A 23,668-nucleotide genomic window follows, 5' to 3' on the forward strand; every position below is an offset into this window, starting at 1 on the left:
CCCCAACTTCATGCATTCATACATTTATAACAACTGGCTTTCATAGCCAGACAAGTGCCCAAAATCACCACGTGTTTGACATTTCCACATCTGTAGCAAGATTTATTTTCCAAATCAATGATTCACTTGTCTTTGTTTCCTTCCCTCATCTTGCTTTTAACAGCCATTGTACTGCCTCACCTGCTGCAGCTACAGGTTTCCAATCAACCTTACATACTTTTTCCTTGGCTTAGTTCTCAATGCACTTGGCCATGCTAATCCACTTTCCTAAGAAAGGTTCTTTGAGTCCCAGCAATCATTCTTGGATTCTCAGATTCAATGTTATATTAATCATTTGATATCTTATCATTTCTTTGTGTTGATCCCTGAACTTGCTACTAGTCGAGCAATACGCCATCTGTGCTCTTGAACAGACCTTATAACTTTCTATTGCAATGCTTGTCCTCTAATTCTTTGATGACCAAATCATATTAATCATTAAATCCATCCATGTCTGAACCATTATCTACATAATTCATAACTTACACCTCTCTTTGATAGTGTTTTCAAAATCTTTCTCCCTTTTTCTCCTAGGCAGTGTTTTAGCATTCCAAGTTTCCTCTTGGCCACACACACATCACACCCTGCAGCTTTCAAATATGTCCCAAATAACTCACACCAGTCTTCCCATAGCATATGGGGGTTCTCCTGGATTAGCTACAAATGCTGGTGAGGCTGAAATTGATTGCATTGTGTAAGCAATTTTTTCAAATATGGAGCATAGCGCAACTGAACTAATGAAATCAATAGAGAGTGTGAGACAAAGAAGTAGTCACTTTTGAGTGACTGTGGAGATGTTAAACAAGTACTGTTTCCACAGGTTGAGCAAGATTACCCAATGAAATTGCAGGTTGTTTATTATCTTTATTTAGTAAACATGAATGCCCCAGCACTGAGCAACATTCAGCGCTGTCAATTATTGAAGAGCAAAGACAACAAAGGCCAAGCTGCTCCAACCACTGGGGAGCATCCGCACATGCGCATGCATCATTCTGCAGTGACTCGTCTAGATATGTGGCGGTAAGCATAGGTGACTTCTGCGGAATCTTCGACACACAGACTCACACTTAGGGGGATATTCTCAAGAACGTGTGATAACTACCGCAAAAGTAGCTTAACGCAACTCTTCACATCACAGCCTATCATGGGAAAATAACACCGTGGTAACGTGGCATTCCCAAGCCGGCAGCACCATGCGATAGGCACACGATAATGTGTCAAATGACCGCGTTAAAACAAATGCAACGCCGCAAAAATGCAAAACACGAACGCAAAAAAAGCTGTGCTGAGGCCAAGCGCGATACAAAAATCAGCGAAAACCAGCCACAGGCCTGCAATTCCTATGCGTCATGCGGGATAATGCACTATAAAAGCAGAACAAGAAAAACACCAAAAACAAAATAAACTGTGTAGCAACATGGATGCACCCGGACCCAGTGCAGAGGTCAACGCGAACCCCACAAGCCCAACAGACCACCAGCAAGGAACCTCGGTGTCCGAGTAGGCCAAGGAGAAGAGGCGGAGGAAGACGGGGTGCAGTCCGCAGGAAAACCAGATCTGCGCCACGGAGGTGACAGAACACTACCATCCACTGAATGTCAAAATGCCAAACATGAATGCAGTCGGAGGTGCAGGCATGATGTGATAAGCCAAGCCAACCACAAACCCGCTGCCAACAGGAAGGCAGCTGCGGCAACAGGAGGTGGAAGTCCTGCACCACAGGAGGAGCTGGAGGAAATGGAGGCAAAGGTCATCAGGGTGGAGACGGCGCAAGGAGTCGGGAGTCCGGACACAGCTCGAAAGGACATGACACAACATCAACAGGGTGAGAAACGATCGGGGCCTGGGGGGATGGGGGGAGATGGGCACAATGACACATACGCACAAAGATGAGTAGCACACTGCACACCCACAATGACCCTGGATCATGTCACTGATCCTCTCGGCACACTGCAGTGCACACACATAACAATAACAGCACATCCGACGACAATGAGGCACAACCTGCAACACCGATACTGCAGAACAGAGGACACAACTGGGTCCGCTCATGCGAAGAAACAGACCAATCACATCCAACATAGCAGGAAACTGTGAGATGGAAGTGAACGTGTACAACCACACATCCGTCATGTGGCCCAAATGTCTACTGTCCCGCATCAAATATACAGCACCCCCAAACGGCCACAATGTGCACAGTCATACAGGCTGCATGTAGACAAGAACAATGTGCCCACATACATGTCACCACAATGTCAACATGCATTTCCCCTGCACATTGCAGAGGGACAAACAACATCTCCAGCAGAGCAGACTACTCATCAAGGATGCTGGAGAGGAGCACCACACCTTTGAAACAGACGCCCTACAACAGTCCATTGACATCTTAGGCAACCCACCCCCAGGAGCAGGGCAGCCAAGCCACACAGAGGAGACCCCAGCCCCTGCACAGACCACACAGCAAGAAGCACCCACCACCACGCCTGGCTCCCAACACCCCACCGAGGCTGCCATTGCATTCCAATGCCAGGTGTCACAATGCAAAAAGGAGGTGGCCGAACAGGTGCAGGTGGGGCCAGAGCTCATGGAAGCCAAAATAGACCACATATGTGCAAGTTCAAGTCCCATCAGGGACCACCTACACCTCACAAAGTAGACCCACACTGCGACAGAGACACATGCATCTGCACATGAACTGTAATGAACCACACCCAGAGCCCCGGAATTATCATACATACACCCACACCAGACCTCTGTACGATGGCCCAGGCCACTCCTCATACATTTTGAGTGGGTGATGACAAAGCTATATGTCCAAGGTCTCACCTGCTGCCAGCGGGGCCATGGTTGTGGCTGCTGTACACAGCACACTCTAATGTCGTTGGGCCCGGGGCTCCCGTGCATACATTATGACCACACAGACACACACAGATAGTACGTCGGACTGGCTATGGGCCTGTGTGCCCGGCCCCTTTATTGGCAGGTTCACATGTACAGTGATGCCTGCGCTGGATGTGTGTGGGGTGAGTGTAAGCCAGACCACAATAAGTGGTTGGTGCTGGCAACAAATACAACAGTGAACACAATTAAAATGGAAACAGAAAACACCAGCATTACAGAAACAACTGCGGAGCATCATGATGGTAGCCGGAGCAAGTACAGAGGTCACCCAATGAGCAAACAGAAGTGTCTATGAGCTGTGGTGAACTGAGTAAGTGCCACCTGTAGTGCTGAGCAGGGTATCATGTTGATGATGGCATCCCTGACAGGTGTGAGCAACTCTGACAGTCTGGCAGTAAGACACTTTCGACTCTGGCTGTTGGCATTTGGAGCTGGTCCAGGCGGTGGTGGCATGTGCCTCCTGCGGTGATGCGACGTCCGGGCCGGCCAGGACTTGATTTGATGTGTGGGACCTGTTGGACCGCAGTTGAGGCCGGAGGCAGTGGTCAGCGCAGGGCCACAGACACATGGTGTTGATGACCCAAGGCCATCATCTCAGAGGCCAGCCAATATTCTATCGGACAGGTTCCATGACTTGAGCTGCACAGAGTCTGTGGCCCAGATGCACTGCGGCCGGCACAGGCACACCGCCACAGGACGGTGACTTGCAGTTCAGTCAGATGGGGCCACGCGAGCTGAGCGGGTCCTCATCGATGTCCAAGGTGAATTTGGCGGTGGGTTGCGGGGGACAGTGGAAGGTGTCCTCCAGGGCATGATGCAGAGGGCAGAAGCCATCCAGAAGCGGCAAATGGAGCAGTGGAATGCGACTGCCTTGTTTTTGCCACCAAGTCAGTATCACCGACATGATGATGATGAGTCTATAGACTCAGTCGCCACCAAAGTTCAACCAGGAAGTGTCCGTGGATGTCGGGGAACAGACTTAGTGGCACCGGAGCTGAAATGGAATGCAGTCTGCGATGAGGCATGTACAATGATATCAAATCTGCCCATTAATGGATCAGGACTGAGTTCTGAAGTTGTGACCTACTCGACCACAGTGTAGGCCCGAGACAGTGGTCAGCCCGGGCCAATCGCTGTTCAGCGAGCTCATCCAGGAACCCTAACACACGACGTTGAATTGGCATGTGGGGGTGATTTGTTGCTGACGGAGGTAGGAGCACCAGAGCTGAGCGGGTGTTCAGTCAGCGACAATGCCGTGTCCTGCCTGGTACGGACTGGATTGGATTGGTGTGAGGCCTGCTTGACTGCATTGTTGGCGGGGGACAGTGGAAGGTGTCCTCCAGGGCATGATGCAGAGGGCAGAAGCCATCCAGAAGCGGCAAATGGAGCAGTGGAATGCGACTGCCTTGTTTTTGCCACCAAGTCAGTATCACCGACATGATGATGATGAGTCTATAGACTCAGTCGCCACCAAAGTTCAACCAGGAAGTGTCCGTGGATGTCGGGGAACAGACTTAGTGGCACCGGAGCTGAAATGGAATGCAGTCTGCGATGAGGCATGTACAATGATATCAAATCTGCCCATTAATGGATCAGGACTGAGTTCTGAAGTTGTGACCTACTCGACCACAGTGTAGGCCCGAGACAGTGGTCAGCCCGGGCCAATCGCTGTTCAGCGAGCTCATCCAGGAACCCTAACACACGACGTTGAATTGGCATGTGGGGGTGATTTGTTGCTGACGGAGGTAGGAGCACCAGAGCTGAGCGGGTGTTCAGTCAGCGACAATGCCGTGTCCTGCCTGGTACGGACTGGATTGGATTGGTGTGAGGCCTGCTTGACTGCATTGTTGGCCGAAGGCGTAGTCATCAAGGTTCCACAGACACGTGTGGTTGGGATGCTATGCCCAGACTTGGTGGCACCACATCAAAGGGAGTATAGTGACATAAATGCAGCCATAATTAATGTTCTCTGTCATAGTGTAATCAAGACTCAGTTCCAAATGTGTGACCTACTTGACAGCAGTGTAGGCCGGTGGAGTATGTAAATGAAAAAGGAGTACTGCGGGCCTGTGTCGCGGAGCCCGTGATGGTCTGAGGAGGCTGCTATGCTCGAGGGCCTCGGGCTTGGGGCTTGCACCGTTACGTGGTGGGCACTCCTTGACACACGCCGGTGTCGGTAGGTGAGCAGTGAGGCCTGGCTGCACAGGGTCGGGGACCAGCGGGCCGGGGTGCAGCAGGCGCACAGGAGCCCAGGCAACACTGCTCATGGCGACAGCCTCGGCCTCGTGGGCGGCTGGGGGGTGCAGCCCTGGCAGACACATTGGGCATTCCGGAAGAGAACCACACCCAGTGCTACATATTTTTTATTCACACCCCCTACGCTGGCCTGGCGTACACTGGGCTGGTCCATTCCGCTCACGCTTACAGGGGGGTACATCACAAGCTACATTTCCGGGATCTTCCCCACTGGCTGAGGTGACATGGTTGCGTCCACTGTCCACTACACTCCACACACTATCAGTGCATGTGGACATGGACATGTCTGTGGTCTGCATACTGCAGTCTATTCAGCACATCTCCGCCACACTTGGCATTGTGTAAATGCTTATTCATGTGTCACTTGCCTCCGTCGCACATGCCTGGTTCCCACCTCTCCCCACATTACGCTATTGAGTGGCTGAGGTGCCATGCCATTTAATGGCTCATGTACATGGCTAGCCCAGATTGCCAAAGTAAGTTATGCTGTCATGTCTGGTGTGTGCATTAAGCGAACAGTGGTTCTGCCACCTATCAGCTTATAAAAACGTCCAACTTATTTACTCAATTGGTCCCATTTCTCAGATGAGACTAACATTTAATGCAAGAAATAAAAATAACGCCCCAAAAAAACACATGTACTTCTGAATTATTATGTGATTTTATAACCAATTTGGTGAAAACTTTGCACTCAAAGCATTGAGAAGAGGACATATATATGCACACACAGACATATGATGTGTATTTACACTTATTGAAACATAACGTGAAGTGAAAATAAACCTATTTACATATCACAACACAATATATACATAACAAATTAACATATTCAAGGCAAAACATTTAAACACAGTGTAAGAAAAAAAATTAAAATCTGATTCAACCCGACTTGTAATCGATCCGGTTATTCTCGATTGTTATGGGTGATCAATAGCACTTGAAAGTAGGCGTTGACGTTTCGACACCAGATAATATTGCGATAAATTGATCGTCAAATGGGGGTCTGCCTCAGGACTATACGTAGAGTCTGTGTGTGGCCTTGAATAAAGATTCCACCTGGATATCAGATTATAGGTACTGTCAGCACCGCAGCTTGAACAGAATGTATATGATTAACCTGAATCAAAAAGCTCTCCTTATCAGCTGGTTGTATTTAGGTTCAGTGGCACAGCGTGCCTGCAACTCTCCGGCGTCAGGCGCTCGGGGTTGCTTGGTGAGGTACTTGGGGATAAGTGAGATTAGTGTGCCTCCAAGTTTCAAGAGGATCAATGAAGTGGAAGGGGTCGAAACACAATGTTTGTGAAGGTCTGGTTTGCGATGTTATCCAATTCGCATGTTTTGGGAGATCTCGAGAAATGCTTTTGGAGGTTCCTGTTGGTCCAGGTGAAAATAACTTATGTCACTTATGGCCCTGGATGTCTACTGTGGATGTGATTTTTGGGGAGGAAATCGATCCACGGGAAGGGTGGTTTTGGCCCTAGTTTCTAAATGGAAAAACGCCTGCATTGGTGCCTATGGAAAGGAGCGGGTTTGCACTTTTTCAAGGTGCGATTAGGTGTTTCAGGTGGCTCTGGGCGAATCTGCTTGGATGGGTGAGTAGCTGGCAACCTATAGTTTTCATTTTACCACACATATTCCTTTAGCAATCATGCCTTTACAATGAATATCGTCGTAAAGGCACACGTGGTAAAGGCATGTGTGGGAAAATGAAAACTAGAGGTTGCCAGCTACTCACCCATCCAAGCAGATTCGCGTGGTTAAGACACATTCGTGTTTGGGACCGCGTGTAGAGGCAAAGGGGGTTTAGCCATGTGTGTCTCTGTCATACAACGCTGGGGAATGTTCAATCATTTCCACCAAAGAACATACTGGCAGAAACAGGCGCATTTTAGTCCATAGGTCGGGTTTCAAAAACTACAAAGTGTTTCGTGGTTTGACTGCAAAGTAAATTCATTCCTTAAAGAAATTGAATGCCAAGAACAGGGTTATTGCGTTTAAGTACTGGCATGCTGCAGAGAAGAAGCACTTGATGTACTGATTTGAATCACTCGAGGAGATCTTTGTTTAAATCAACACTTCAATATCCTAAGTCTGTCTCTTCATTGTATTTGAAAAGACGTTTCATGTCCTCTTTGGCCAGGCAGGATGTGATGTCACATTACGCCTTCCCTTTCACACCGCACTCCTTAGTCTCAACAGGTTTCCTCCTGTAGGACCACTACCTTGACTGTCTCAGCTCTAAGCCAATCAAATTCATTTAGCATTCACCACTGCAACAAAGTACCGCCATCAACCTCATCTCTGGTATTTTTCTTTGTCTTTACTGTAGTGGCTGGTTGCTTGGATGTCTCATCTTATTCAACTTAATTAGTAAAGAAAAAATAATGAAGTGTTGACAGACCCGAATCTTTGTTTCCCAATTTCCTTCAACGTGCGAAAAGAGCGTGTAGGTTTATCTAGAGCCATTTATTAATGTTCATTTACTTTTTTATCGGCTGCTGATCGTACTACACTATGCTGTAGACATTAAATTATGCAAAGTAAAAATGAGTAACAATGATAAACAGGCCGGAATCAGTATTGGAATATAAATAGCTACAAAAATGTCAGACAAGGAAAATGCTGTTGTGTGATACTCATCAGTAGAATCCGGGCTCCTTCCCTTGCGACGGGGTTCAATCCCATTACATATTTCACTTCAGCGTGGTTGACATTTGTGCTAACGGTCATAGCACAAAGCCACCGGTTCAAGAAGTGCAAACTCAGAGCTAATTAATCATTTTGAAGCATTTTTAAATCAACCTCCAGTTTTTATTGAATGCATTGTTACACTAAATCATTGAAAACAAGGACATCACGAAAACAAGGACATCACGCAAACAGCAGTGGAGTAGCAAAGGCTCTATGGGCTGAAATGTAAACAAAGAAATTGGGACGCCTAACTCTTCACCTTATAGTAAAAAATAGCAAGTAATTGGGGGGCAGTGGGCCCTCACACCACCACTTGCCAATGCACCGCATGCACTATTTATAGCTAAGCTCCTGCTTCACAGCATCTGGAAGAAGAAAATCACTAATCTTTGTACATTTTAAATCATTATACAAGTAAAACAAATTAGGAATCAAAACATATCTTTCACTTGTAATGAAAGGTGATCCTATGCCTGCAGATGCACTTAAACTTGAAAGAAAAATGAATGAATGAATGAGATTTGTAAAGTGCACGGCTACTTCGAGCAGTGGTTTTAGCGCTTGAGGGCGAAAAAATGCCTACAGTACACACTAACAAACACACATCTTATTGTCACACTGGGAAGAGCCACGGTTTCAATTTTTTACGAAATGCCGTCTCGAGGGGAATCAGACACAAATCGCATGGGAGTGCGTTACAGACTTTAGAAACCAGAAAGTAGAAGGCGTTGCTTCCCCTGCCGACCCGTTTGATGCGATAGAATAGAGGCAGAGTAAAAAAAAGCAGCATTCTGGAAGGACGAAGTACAAATCTCTTCGGCAGATAATCCAGACTAGCTAAATGCACTGCCCTATGCAGCAAGACCAAGGGGGATATTCACAAGGAGCCATCGCCGAGTTAAGGGCACTTTAGAGCAGCCAAAGTTGCGATAAACTTATCGCCCCAATCACAAGCTGGTGTTAACAGCCCACAGCACCAGTTTACCCGCGATAGCAGCCCCAAAAAACATCGCCACAGAAGACACCGGCAACTATCGCTAATGAGATGTAGAGTAGGCGTTCCCGTGCCAAAAGCTGCGACAACACTATTCCACAACATTCACAACGACCAGCCAGAGCTGCGATAAGAACACAAAACAGGCGATAAGGCTCGTTAGCAGCAGAAAAATAACACCTGCTCTGACCTGGTGCAAAGTCGGACCACAGCCTGCACCACAATAGGGAGCACAGCCCACAGCCACATTGGAAGGGCAACAGATGCACCAGGGCAACTGAACATGCAGCCCAGAGGGCCGAGAGGGCAACAACACCCGCCACCACCACCCCCAGGATCCCTCCTCCCCGGCAACCCCCCACCAAAGACATGCAACATCAGCTACACTTAAACACGTACAAAATAATCCGCTTGATGTTGTACAATCACAGCTGTTGACATGCATGTGTTGTCACAAAAATGAGCATCACACATTCACTTTCGAAGCAACAAATGAAATTTTATTAACATGAACACTGAAATAAAATGAAGACACGTGGTGGTTCCCCTCGGGACAATTCGTAGGTCACAGTGTGTAAGACAAAAATCATGATGAGAAGATGTGTCCTGCGCACATCAAAGGACAGAGAGAAAGCGAAGAAGAGAGGGGGAGAGAGAGAGAGAGAGAAGAAGAGAGGGGGAGAGAGAGAGAGAGAAGAAGAGAGGGGGAGAGAGAGAGAGAGAAGAAGAGAGGGGGAGAGAGGGAGAGAGAGAGAGAAAAAAAAAGTGAGGGGGAGAGAGAGACAGAGAGAGAAGAAGAGAGGGGGAGGGGGAGGGAGAGAGAGAAGAAGAGAGGGGGAGAGAGAGAGTGCCTCCCCTGCGCACCCAGGCCACACTGCTCACCTGCTGCCACCGGTGTGTCTCCAACCACTTACCGGTATGTATAGTAGTACACCAGGTCACACATCTGAGACAGAGCCGTCATCTGAAACAGAGTCCAGATACATGATTGGCACAGAATTCACAATTGCACAAGACAACATCACCTGCCCGCCCATGCACACCCATGCAGAGGCAGCCCAGCCCCTCCCGCAGCACATCGGAGCATGCCTGCCCATGCACACCCAGGCCTCACTGCTCACCTTCTGCCACCGGCGTGTAGACAGGAGGTCCCACCACATGCCGCTGCAAGCCACAAGCCCGGGGCCCGTGTACATGGCACCCTCCACACCATGCAGCCCTGCTCTGCAGGCCGCCAGGTCTCACGTTTGGTGCTGGGTCTTGAGTACTCCATGGCAGAGGACATACCAGTGCACCCGCATCATCGCAGGCTGCACACCCGCTCAGCCCAACAAATTGCGGGATCCCGGAAGCGACGCCACATGGCGGTAGGCCCGCGCTACCCACTGGCTCTGGCCTACACTGCGGTCCAGCAGGGCACACAAAATCTGAACTGTCTAGACCGCCGGGACAGGGCATCATCACAGGCTGCACACCAGCTCAGCAGCTTAAGGTGCCACTGACTCAGTGCACCCACAGTCACCATCCCGTGGTGGGGTGCCTATGGCGGCCGCAATGCTCTGGGTGTCACTAACCCTGTGCAATGCCAGTCAGCGCCACGTGGTGGTAGGCCCGTGACGGTCGCCAGGCCTCAGGTGCCACTAACCTTGTGCGCAGCAACTCATGGGCCCTTTATGATTGAGAACCGTGGAGCATCTGTCATCCAGTCACCACCGGCTGTGGGGAATGTGACATCGTCGGCCCCTTATGTTGGCGGAGTCACATGGCCTGTGATGCCTGTCCCGGATGGGTGTGGCGTGCATGCAAACCTGCCCTCAGGGAGTGGCTGTGACATGCGGACAACTAGACCAGTGACCTGCACACCACCAGCGAGTACGCCTGCGATGGGTATGAATGAGGGCCCCCCCTCGGAGTTTAAGCGGAGTGGTCTGGCCTGCCATACGCTGGACCAGCGAAGGGCCTGCAAAAATGACCGTGGCCTCTGGGCGTGGTTCAGTCCATGTCCAGATATGGAAGTGACTGATGCGTGTGTCCCTGTTGTAGTGTTCACGGGACCCGGTACACAATATGCAATGTAGCACCCTCTGACTGGCATCCCACAGGATGAGCAGCATTGAAGCAAGGGAAATCACTGTCCCTACATTCATCCACACATTCATACATGAATGATGAAAGACATGACACAGCAGTGCATCACTGGATGTTTTTTGCACATCCAGTGCAGTTCTGCAGCTGGAGCGGTACAGGGCAATGCTAAGCACACAACACAATATGGGCCCGCGGAGGGCCAGCCAGAGTCCATCCGGGGATGAGAAGTACTGCGGAAGAGGAAGGGTACAGTCTGCAGTCTGGTCGCCGTGTCATTGGTCATCAAACAGGATATGGCAGTCCATGTCGCTGTCCAAGGTGAGTGCTTCGGAGTGTATCGGGAGTCAGTGGAAGTTCTTGAGGCCATGTGCGGCACCAAGCAGAAACAGGCCAGGTGGCGGAAATGAATGCTAGTGCCTCCTGATCACAAACCCATCAACGTCCTCGTCCCCGAATGTGTGCTCTGCCCCACCTCTGGGTGTTGCAGTACCGGCTGAGACACTGTGTGCCACTGACACATCAGGTGCCAGAGTGGATACGTCTGCTTCACTGTGAGGCAATGGCACACCATGGGGCAGAGATGTGGATGGTGTAGGGGCAGCAGCATTCATCTGCGCCACGCCTTGTGGCAGCAATGCCATGATGATGATCTGCAGGGCATGGTAGATCCAAGCTACATTTCGCTGAGGTGCAGCAGTGACTGCCATTGTTTCCGCCTCCATCTGCACCATGTCCTCCATGAGCCTCAGTATGTATGCCAGGTCACGGCTGGTATCGCTGGTGCCCCCATGAGCGGACAGGTGTTCTTCTCTTCGTGTCAGGACTCCAGCGATGTCAGGGCTCTTTGGAGACCATGGAGCGGACCTAGACACCCATGGATGGCGTCCAGTTTGGTGGCCATGAGGTCAAACCCCACCGGCACCTGCTCAGCCGTCTCCCTCCGGGCCTTCAGCACATGGCGTTGGAAGGCCATGTGTTGTTCCTGGGAATCTTGGGAGACTGCTGGGGCCATGGGTGCCTCCTGCTGGGTGGTTTGGGTGGTGGGTTGGTCTCCTCGATGCAGCTGGTCAGCCCTGATCCTGGAGGTGAGTCGCGGATGATGTCAATGATGTCTAGGAGGGCTTGTGCGTCGATGCTGGGGTTGTCCTCCTCATCATCAGTGAAGAGTGGCTGGGACTGCTCTGCAGGGGGTGTTGATAGTGGCCCTCAATGTGAAGGGGAGATGGTGTATTGCAATGAGTCCACATGTATGTAGCCGCATGGTACATGTTGACATTCAGACAGCATGGCATTGTACATTGTGACAGTCTATAGATCTGGGCGATGACCCAGAGTCATTGAGGGTATTCACTGTGCTATGCTTGATTGTGCATGTGTGCCATCGTGGCCATCTCCACCCGTCCCCCCAGTACCTGGTGGTCACTCACCCTGTTGCAGTTGTGTTGTGTCCTGTCGAGCGGTGTCCGGTCCCCCGACTCCGGCCACAGTGTCCACACTGATGACTGTCGACACCAGCTCCTCCATGTCATCCAGCATGAGCTGTGGTGCTGGGCCCCCACCTCCAGTCTGCATTGCTGCCTTCTGGTTGGCTGCGAGTTTCTCCTTGGTCTTCCGCTTGATGTAATTCCATCAGCTCTTGACCTCGTCAATTGTCCTCTTGTGCTCTTCGACGGCATTCACATTGTCCACGATGTCCCGCCATATTCCAGTTTTGGTGCTCAATGACACATTGGAGGTGATGAACAGTTGTTGATGGTGTTCGATCACATCCGTGATTATGATCCTGTTCGCCTGCGGACTGAACTTCGTCTTCCTCTTCTTCTTGTTCTTGCCATTTCTTGTCCCCGAGGTCCCGGGCTGATCGTCCGTGGTGCTCGTGAGGTTGCGCTCGTCCTCTGCACCTGCTCTGGCTGCCTCCATGGTGCTTGGGTGTTGGTCAGTTTGCGTTTGTGTTTTTTCTACTTTTATGGTGATTTTTCCCGCCTGCCAGGTGTGTGTTGCAGGCCTGGCGCTGCTTATCGCTGATTTCCTCATCACAGGTTTTTTTGTGTTGTGGTTAGTGTTTTTATCTCCATCGAGGTGGTTGTTTCAGACTATCGCATTGTACCTCCTTGTTGTGAATTCCACATTGACACGGGGTTATTTTCCCGCAATGGGCTGCGATGTTGAGAGTTGCGTTAGGCTGCTCTTTCGGTAGCTATCATACATTCTTGTGAATGTACCCCCAGGTCTTTGAATAACAACTGTTTCCTGATGGGAAGTCAATGGGGTGGTCAAGCACCTAGGAAGATGTAGAAGAAGCCTTCCTGTCACATTTTGGACCACCTTTAGGTGGCTCACCAATGCTTTTGCAGCACCTAGATCGAGAGTGCTAGCGTAGTCAAGACGTGAAGTGATCAATGCATGAACCACCACTCTCCTCGCTTCTAGAGGGAGGAGGAGAAGGAATTTTTTCAGGGTGTGGAGCACGGCGAAGCATTGGCCCACCACTGCAGAGATCTGTGGAAAAATAGAAAGAGCAGCATCAAACTTCATCCGTAAATTGTTTACCACAGCAGCAGGAGAATGATAGGCTGGCAGAGTGGGGGGCCATAGATCTTCCCCCCCATTAGATAGATGACATCCACATTGGATGATTTCTGTCTTCTCTGGGTTGCATTTAATTTAGCTGCCCTGCATCCAATTAAAGACGGCTTGCATGCAATCTAAAAAGGAGGGTGCAATTAATTGATGGGAGTAGCAGCAGCTCCTACATTAGGGCAGAGGAGTGTCACCCCCTGCTGCAAGTGCAGCAAAAATAAAGTAGTAATAAAATGAATTACCGTTTTATTTTGTACTGCTCCCAGCCTGAGCAGCTTTTGGGGGCAGGGCATTGCTGCTGACTGGCAGCAGAGGAGTGAAGCTCACTCCACCAGTTTTTCACTGCGCAAGTAAATTTGGCTGGCCGTCTTGCGACCGCCAGCCTGACTTGCTCAATGTAAACCTCTCCACCAAGCTGTCTCAGACAGCTGGTTGGAAAGCAGGAACAGGCCTCCTGTGCCTGCTAGTGCATCGAGGCAGCCCGCTCAAGCCAATCCTGTCGCTGTTCTCATGCTGCTCATCTGCAACATGAGAGCAGCGTCGGCATTTGCAAAAGGGGGTTGCCTGAAGCTTCATGAGGTCCCTTCAAGCTGACTCCTGGAGAAAGAAGAAAATGCGGGTAAGTACTTTAAAAAAATAATCTCTTTACCCCCTCTGCTTTGGATTTGAATGTCGCCTCCCCACCCTTCAAGTGTTACAGGTCACGGCCCGCCACTGCATGGGAGCCATCGAATGAAAAATAAATTACATGCCAAGGAGCATTAATTTAACTAAGTTTATCCAGAAACCAAACATATGTAAAAAGTAATGAATATTCTGGAAAATTCATAAGCAAAGCAACGTTGACTGCTTCTCTGTTTTCACAATGCGCTAAGCTTAAAAGTGGCCTGAAAATGCTTTGGTGAGGTTCTTTTCTATTAGCTTGAGGACGAACAATGGAGACAGGCTCCCCTTAGAAATTTAACAAGAGCCTTGCTTGGAAGGGCTTCTGAATAATTTTACTGAGTTGTGCAGGTATAGTTGATATGTGGGTGGGGTGTGGGATTGCAATTTCTATTGTTCATGTGAGAAAGTTCTTACACAGGGCATTGGCATTTCATTTTGTTCATCTAATTTAAGCTACAGGAGGGCTGAATGACCGACGTCTGCAAGGTTTAACACTGAATTGTGCCTATGATGTGGGTGCCTTCGGTTTGAGAAAGGCTTAGTGCTACCTGCCCAGAGAAGCATTACTTTACATAAACTCACCAACACACATCTATTAGCAATTTGATTGCTGTTTGGCTAGGGTTTGAGCCCAAGTCAATAAGCAACCACAGTCCTAGTCAGCGTAAGTGCAAGGCAATCCTTTGCTCACTCTCTGGTAGCTAGGCACAGAGCGGTTAGGCTTAACTTAAAGCCAATGTGTAATGTATTTGTGCAACACTTCAAACAGTGAAACAGTGACAACACCACACAAAATGATTCAACACTATTTTAGAAAAGTATAACTTAATTTAATACATAGAACAAGACCAATTTGTAGAACTTGAAATATGATTTTGAAAAGAAAATAAGCTGTAAAATGGTGCTTAGAAGCAATAAGCGCCTATTTGGGATATCTGGTCGTGCTGGACCATGGCAACGTCTAAAGTTCTATTCTACCATTATGGAGCATGGGCCGGATTCAGGGACCCACTTGGGCTTGCTGAACAAAAGTAGCTTGACCTTGGTTTGCGTCAATGTTGAAGAAGATGCGGGGTGTAGCCAGGGCGATGCATTGGTTCAGATCCGGCAACAGAAGGAGATGTGTCTGTTTTCTCAATCCGAAGTCAGTGATGCACCAGTTCCTAGGGTGATGCACAGGTCTGGATGGGATGCATTGGTTCTGCTCCTGTGGCAGAGGATGCCTCTATTTTGCAGGCACTGTGCTGGTTCTGAGATGATGCACTGGGTCTGCTCCATGCAAAGACGAAGATGCGCCGGTTCTGATCCATGGAGATGCAAAGATTCCCTAGATCTGATCCCTGCAACGGTGAAGATGCACCTGGTCTGATGAGGATGTGTGGGTTGACTGAAGAAGCACCTTAGGTCTCACTTCCAGTGTTCAGGACTGGGGCAGCACCACTTGGCAAGGAAGACTCACAGATGGCAAAGTCCAGGTGCGATGCAAGTAAGTTGGAACTCCCTGAGACTTCGAATCTGGAGGTAAGCCAGCAAGCCCTTGGAGTCTCTCTAGGTTCAAGTGTTGCAGACCTAGTCCCTCTCACCCAGACGGGGGAATAACAGGCAGGAGGGCAGCACAGCAGCACAGAAGCTTATTCATGTGTAAGGTTGAGCCTGTGCCCAGGTCCTTCCTCCCGTCTCACAGGATGGCCCATCAATTCACACCTAAGTTCCCTTTGTGTGTGGTTATCTATAGGGAATACACAAAGCCCAGCTGTCACCCAAACCCTGGATTGAACAGAGAAAGGCAGTAGGCACCAAATGGCTAAAATAAGAAAATGGCAGCTTTCTAAAAGTGGCATTTTCAGAATTGCAATTTAAAATGCAACTTCATCATAAGTTGTGATTTTAAATTGTGATTCCAGAGACACTACACATGGAGGTCTTATCTCTTCCCAATTGTAAATGACACTTATAAAATGTAATAAGGTTATCCCAATGTTATCCTATGGGAGAGATAGGCCTTGCAGTAGTGGAAAACACATTTGAGAGTGTTTCACTATAGGACATGTAAATCCTAAAAGTCCATTCTTACTTTTTACATTCACTGCACCCTGCCCTTGGGCTGTCCAGGGTTTACCTTAGGGGTGACTTATAGATCTTCAAAAGGAAGTTTTGGGCCTGGCAAGAGGTTTAACTTGCCGGGTCAACATGGCAGGTTAAAACTGACCACACAGGCTCTGCAGTGGCAGGTCTGAGGTATGGTTAAGGGGCCACTTAGATGGGTGGCACAACCAGTGCTCCAGGCCCAACAGTAGCATTTAATTTACAGACCCAGGGCACATGTAGTGCACGATACTAGGGACCTATACGTAAATTAAATATGCTAATTGGGTACGAGCTGATGTTACCATGTTTAGAGGATAGAGCACATGCACTTTGGCACTGGTTAGCAGTGGTAAAGTGCTCAGAGCTCAAAAGTCAGCAAAAATAGTGTCAGAAAAAGAGGAGGAAGAAAGCGAAAAGTTTGGGATGACCCTTCAGAGATGGCCATTTTCTAACAACATCCTGTTCTTCTTCATCCTGGCCTGATCATCAGATGCAAGAGAAGGAGTGACTCAATCATTTAAAATATTACATTCCGTGTCCGTGGGTTGTATGGGAAAGTGAATGCATTTTTATTTTTTAATTGTATTTACCCTGTGGCTGAGGGTGGAACGTGTGTGTGCTCATGTTCTCACAGCTTATAATGTTATCATATATTATATGAATTACTTTCACCTTCCTTTCCATCATCTGCATGCCACCTGTCTTTGAGCATGGCCTACTCTGAGTCACATATGCTTTTGCCACATCTTATTTCAAAGATTACAACCACCACTTTAACTGCATTACCCTGCATTTGAACAGTACCTAATCTCCTGTAGCTGATGCTTTTAAAACTGCCGACCACTGCATGAATGCATTGATTCACATAGCCCAAATCCCACTAAATATCACAGGTAACTACAATAAATGTAATCTACCACATAGGAACTAGAATACATGCTTGCCATGGTTTCCTTAAAAGTGCAAGACTGATCACAATAACCAAATTTAACCAATAACCCCCCAAAAAATAATTAACCCTGGATTAGACAGCAGCGTGCTGCCAGGTGCAAAGCACTGAAATACATCATCACAGGTATTAAGTGATAAATACATGCATTTACGAAACAACCATCATATACAACCCACACTAACAGTAATACCTTCATACTCCAAGGTTGAGCAGTCATTTGTATATCATACAGGCTGCAAAATAATTACATTTTACTCTTTTACACATAAACTCACATGCAACAAAACTGCAAAGTGGCATGTCCATCACCCAGTACAGTACCAGTCCACAGCAAATAAACCACCCAAGACCAACTGAACAGGCATGGAATAACTGAAGAGATCTGCTGAATGCCACAGACCAGCTTAGGATTTGAATTTAGTCCACTGTTGCAGGCCCCAACCAGCTGCATACTAAGACTGCTTCCTGACAAACAATGGGAATTAGATATGGGGTGATATTAACAAAGTCCATCCCAGCAAATATCTACACCATTTCTCAAGTTAACCTATGCTTTTCAGGACCATACACCTAAACCCGTTCTCCGCTCATGACGGAACCACTCCGTCATGAGCCACGGGTGCGCTGTGCTCATGACGGAGAGGTTCCGTCATGCTGCGGCCGTTGGCGGCCGCTCCTCCCACACGGTGCTAATTCCCCGCCTGTGCGGGCGATTAGCGCAGTGGGTGGAGTCATGACAGAACCACGCCGTCATGAGCACAGCTCACCCGTGACTCATGACGGCGTGGTTCCGTCATCATGAGCACAGCGGCGCCGTCAACCCCCCCAAACCCCCCCCAGCGCTGCGGCGGAATTCGCGCCGCAGCGAAGAGGTTAAGTAAAATATCTAAAAAGGGACAACCTAGCATAGTAACCAGCTAAATGGATTATGGAGATTAGAAATACCATGAAGGGACCTACAGAACTGGTCAAAGCTGGCAGCTTACTGAACACCATAAAGTGTGTGTCTACCCCTCGGAATAATTCATCCATCACACTTCTAAGCACTGCATTCCATAACATGATAACCTCAGTGGCCTTCACACGAGACACAACAACACATCCCACACAGGATCAATACAAAGACAACACACTTCTAACCATATACCCTACTACTTTAGCGCCTCACTGATAGTACGTTCTCAACAAATATTGCAATCCAATACATTATACCAGCTACTCCGCAGCAACCTGATATTGTATTTTACAGAGGGGAGATGCAGGCTTCCTCCTCTGACTCCGAACATTTACAGTCCCAGTGGCATCTATTTAAGAGGTTTCAATTGACAGCAAGGATCATTTCCATGCGTTTGTCACTGCTCACAGCAACCATATAGAGTTGTAAGTTGTAAGGACTAATCCCAAAACGTTTTGACTATTATGAACTCCCAAATAGCCTTTTAAAATGTCTCCATACTTTTTCCCCAAACCACTAATAGGTGCACATGTCCACTACTCCCAATAAAAATTTAGATTTTTACCATGGGTGTGTTTTTTCTTAGACCACGTAGCCAAAGATAATTTGTTTCTCTTACCACTGAATTGACACATCCTTATCATAACTAATGTCAGAATTAATCAGCCACGAGTATATCCATTACCACTGCTTTTTTATCTAAAAGGCTTAGCTAAAGATACTTTGTATCTGTTACCGACAAGCACTCCCACTGCAGATACATTGTACCACACTGGGTACTTTGACAAGATAACCAGTAGCAGCTAGACCGATGACTGGTGGGTGACCATCTTGTAATAATATTAAATCACATAGCACTGCACAAAGAGCATGGTCATGTAGCAGCGGACAGCCACTTCTATGTTTTATCTTGGGGGTCTTCCCTGCCACTCTTCAATCTCTAGAGCAACAGAGAGGAGACAACACGATTTACTTTTTTTCTTCATTAACCAAAGGTGAGTGCAGAGGCATCTACTATTGAATCCACTTAATGCATCACTATGTAATATAGTATTGTGCCTTACATTAAGTTGTTTTATCTTCCAGAGAATCCCAACAGGAACTTCAAGGAACATCGCACCCACCACAATCTCCTTTAAAAAACACTATGTACTGCCTGATAATTAAAGAGGAGACACAACAATTTATTTGTTTCTTATTTAACCAAAGGTGAGCGAGGAGGCATCTCCTATTGAATGCACATGATGCATCACTATGTAATATAGGATTGTCCCTTTCATGAAGTTATTTCACTTTCCAGAGAATACCTACCACCTGGCAATTTAAGGATTGGTAAAAACACTTCCCACTAGCGACTTTATCCCTTATTTCTCCTCAGACAATGCAATAAATGCATATCGTTATCACAGGACCACTTTCTTCATTGAAACACTTGATCCATGTGCTTCAACCATTCCGGCTGGTAGGTGAGAGGGGGAATGTTTTTTCATAACTGTTTTAATTGACTTTGCACATATATAGTGCTTACTTCAATATGTATTCCTTTGTAGGGGTTACATTCCATTGCCCATCGGGCCAGAACATCAAGCAACGCTATGTTCTGCTAAACTCCAGGTGAGTTGTGATTCAGCCGCACCCCTTTGCTATCAATTTTATGTAACTTCACACATGGTCTGATACTAAGTATCTTTCTATTACACAGGCTGCATATGTGTTTTTGGCCCAGAGGAAGACCCGTTGTGATGTTTTAATGAACAATACCAATAAAGGGTATTCCCGCTGTTCCTCAATATATAGAGGAAGAAGAAGAAGAGTCACAGGAGAGGCTGGATCCAACTAAATACAATGTGTTTAGAGTTGGTAATCCATTTGTTGGATAATACTGCTCTCACACGGGGAACCACCTTTACAACGCAACTTTTACAACGCTATGCTATTACAACGCATTTTTTACAACGCAAAAACTTTTACAACGCATGCTTTTACAACGCGTGCCATTATATGGTAAGTACTGTTACAACGCATATACCTTTACAACGCATTATGTGAAAATGCCTTTACAACGCATGCATTTATAATGCATGTCTTTACAACGCAAGATGTTATATGGTAAGTACTTTTACAACGCATATACTATTACAACGCATTTTTTTTTCTTTGTGTTTCCATTTAAAAAAATATTTATCTTGTTTAATTATTTTAAAAAAAGCAATTGTAATTTGACAAAAGTTATTTGTTTTTCAAAATATTAATACTTGAGTATTTTGTCTAGTTGAAATGTTTGGATGGATAGCAGTTAAATTAATACTTGAGTATTTTAATTATTTCTAATAAAGCAATTGGAATTTTAAAAAAGTACAGTAGTATTTTAAAAAAGTGAGTAGTTTATTTAAATATTAATATTTGAGTATTTTGTTTAGTAGAAATGTTTGGTTGGATAGCAGTTAAATTAATACTTGAGTATTTTAATTATTTTTAATAAAGCAATATTAATTTGAAAAAAATGAGTAGATTAGCAAAATATTAATACTTGAGTATTTTATTTAGTAGAAATGTTTGGTTGGATAGCTGTTAAATTTATACTTGAGTATTGTAATATTTATACTTGGCAATTTAGTTTAGTAGGAATGTTTTGTTGGATAGTTAAAAAACTAATAGAGTATTTAAATATTAAAAGTTGATACTTAAAAATTACCAAATTTAATAGTTGAGTATTTTTCTAAATTGATTGATTTTTTTTAAAAAATACAGAGTATTTAATATTATGATTTAAATAAATATGAGTGAGTACCAAATTTAAAATACTAGAGTAATTTTATCACATATGAATAGACTAGAGTATTTATAAGTACAAAAGAAAGTGCCCTTTTTAAAAGTAATGGAAGAGTATTTTTGGTTTAATTATTAAAAAAATAATTTAATTTTAATTTAAAAAAAAAAAAAAAAATTAAAATATAAAAAGAGTAATAAATTTAAAAAATTAACATTATTAAAATTTAGAAAATTTTAAAAAAACAATTATAACTTACTTTTTGAAATAAATTCCCACGCTTTTCCATTGAAGTCTATGAGCGTCTTTGTCCTTTATTTATTTTGCCAGCCTCAGAATATACAACCCGCGGAACAAGAAAAGAAGGTTCAGAAAGTGTAGAAAGAGAAAGTTTTGAAGGGAAAAGATAATAGAGTCAAGGTAAGGAACATATTTAGTTAATTTACATTTATTTTATAATAATATTGGAGTTTAAAAAACTTAATTTAAAATAATGACAGCAAACATTTATTGATTTTACATTTTTATTTGTTTAAAAAATCATTAAAAAAAAGCATATTTTTCAAACATTTATCACAGTAAGTTTTATTTTTTAAACAAAATATATATATTTTATTTACATATATTAACATTTATTTACAGATGAATTTAAAAAAATAGTCCGCCATAAATTGAGATGCACGCGATGACGTAAGGACGTGTGCGTCGACGTAATACGCCATTTTGCAGAGCATCGGAGGAGGAAGCAGCAGGAAGCTGATCTGCGTCCAGGTAGGAAATATTTTCAGTTGATATTATAGATTAAACCTTTAAAAGGGATACATATATAGTAAGGAAAGAATAAGGGGAGGTTGCTGGAAAACTAATAGATGTCTAAAATGTTGTTAAACATGTCCACATTAATGTCATTAATACATGCCTATGTCGGGTCGCTAAAAGTAAGTTAGTTATTTAAAAAAAGTATGTAACTCTTACAAAATTAAAAGTTACTGTTCAGACAGTTTATTTGTTTATTTACGTATTAAAAAACGTACTGTCGATCTTCATTTCTAAGTTCAAAAAATGAGCGTACTTTGTAATTTTGTAAATAAAAAATTGAAATGCAAATGATGATTCTGCTGCAAAGTGCATTTTGGAATATGGTTTGATTTGTATATTATACATCTGTTTGAGATTTGGTGATTGGTTTTGACGGTATTTAATTTGGATTTTTTCGGTAATTTGAAAAATGGTGTTCCGATAATGAAAAATGGTTCAAATACTATGGAACAGTATATTTGTAATCATTGGTTTATTTTGGTGGAAATGAAGATTTGTTTTAAAAATTAAAAAAAACCCGACTTGTTTGTTTGAAAAAATTTTTAAAAAAAAAATCTTTGTATGCCAATTGCATTTTAAAAATTGCTATAATTTAAAGCAAAGCAGGAAAGTAAGTAAATTCATTGTTTTAAAAAGAAAGAATGTTAGAAAGATTTTCCAGGTAGTCTATAGCCACACACAACGAAAACTGTTGTAGAATTGCCAATAGTCTCTCAGACATTTCCCTTGTTTTGACAGTTACTCGTGGGTTTAGACTACCTGCGAGTGCTTGTGCTATTCTCATTTCTTGGAAACTTTGCTCCTTCTTCAAAGTTTCCAAAAATGAGTAGAAGTTAGGATGTGGTTTTCCAATTGTATGATTGAAGGAGTTATGCCACCCCTCAATGGCATTGTTTGTTTTGGCCTCTCCCTCTAAACAACTCGTGTAGCAGTTCCACCACTCCACATGGAATCGTGGCTTCCTCCTGCGACCCGATCTGCTTAGGTGTCCAATCCATGTGTCCTCAAAATAATTTAGAATGGGTGCCAATTTTTCCACGTTACTCGTATAATAAACAGATTCTATAATTGCAGTGTAGTACTCGTCCACACTATCGGGAGGAACAAAACAAAGTGCAGTTAATTTTTTTAGTTCAAACTGTAGTTTGCTATCCCGAGAATATTCTGCAACTAGGGATGTTTTCTGTAGTTTACGCCAAAATGCCTGCGAAAAATGGAAAAAACATCCCTGAATTTGGGTATCCGTGTACGTTTTAGTGATCACATTGATCATGCTCAATTCGAAATCAATAATAATTTTTCGAGGACTTGCAGATGTTTTACTTTTAATCACTGATAAAAGTTCAGTGTATGTTGCAGAAGTCTTATCAGGTAGCAAACTATACACTAAGGGAATAACACTATTGTTAATTTTAGCATGTATAGTGTAAATTTGAGTGAAAGGATGGGGTGTACTTTTAAACGTCCCATCCATCATCCAAATTTCACTACTTTCTAACTTAGCAAGGTTACGTGGGGTACTAAAAATAAGAATACGTTTCTGAGGGTTTTCGTTGTCATGCAGAAGGAAAGGTTCATCAGAAAAAGAAATAGAAAGATTATGAGGAATTCTAATGTCAGAGAATGTATGTGGTGTAGACAATTGAATGTTACTTGCCTGCTTTTGTCTCTGAATAATTCTTCTCAAATTGGGTATTATAGGCATGTTACTAGCAACATGACTGGGGACATGCTGTGCAACCTCCCTTAAAATTGATCCTGTAGAATCATTGGAGGTGCTTGCAATAGCTTTCATCTCATTTATTGTCTCTCTGATTTCTACATCCATTGCAGAGGCAGAGTGGTTATGTTCTGTGGTTTTCACAACCA

This window comes from Triturus cristatus, chromosome 9, assembly GCF_964204655.1.
Source record: "Triturus cristatus chromosome 9, aTriCri1.1, whole genome shotgun sequence".
NCBI classification, from domain to species: domain Eukaryota; kingdom Metazoa; phylum Chordata; class Amphibia; order Caudata; family Salamandridae; genus Triturus; species Triturus cristatus.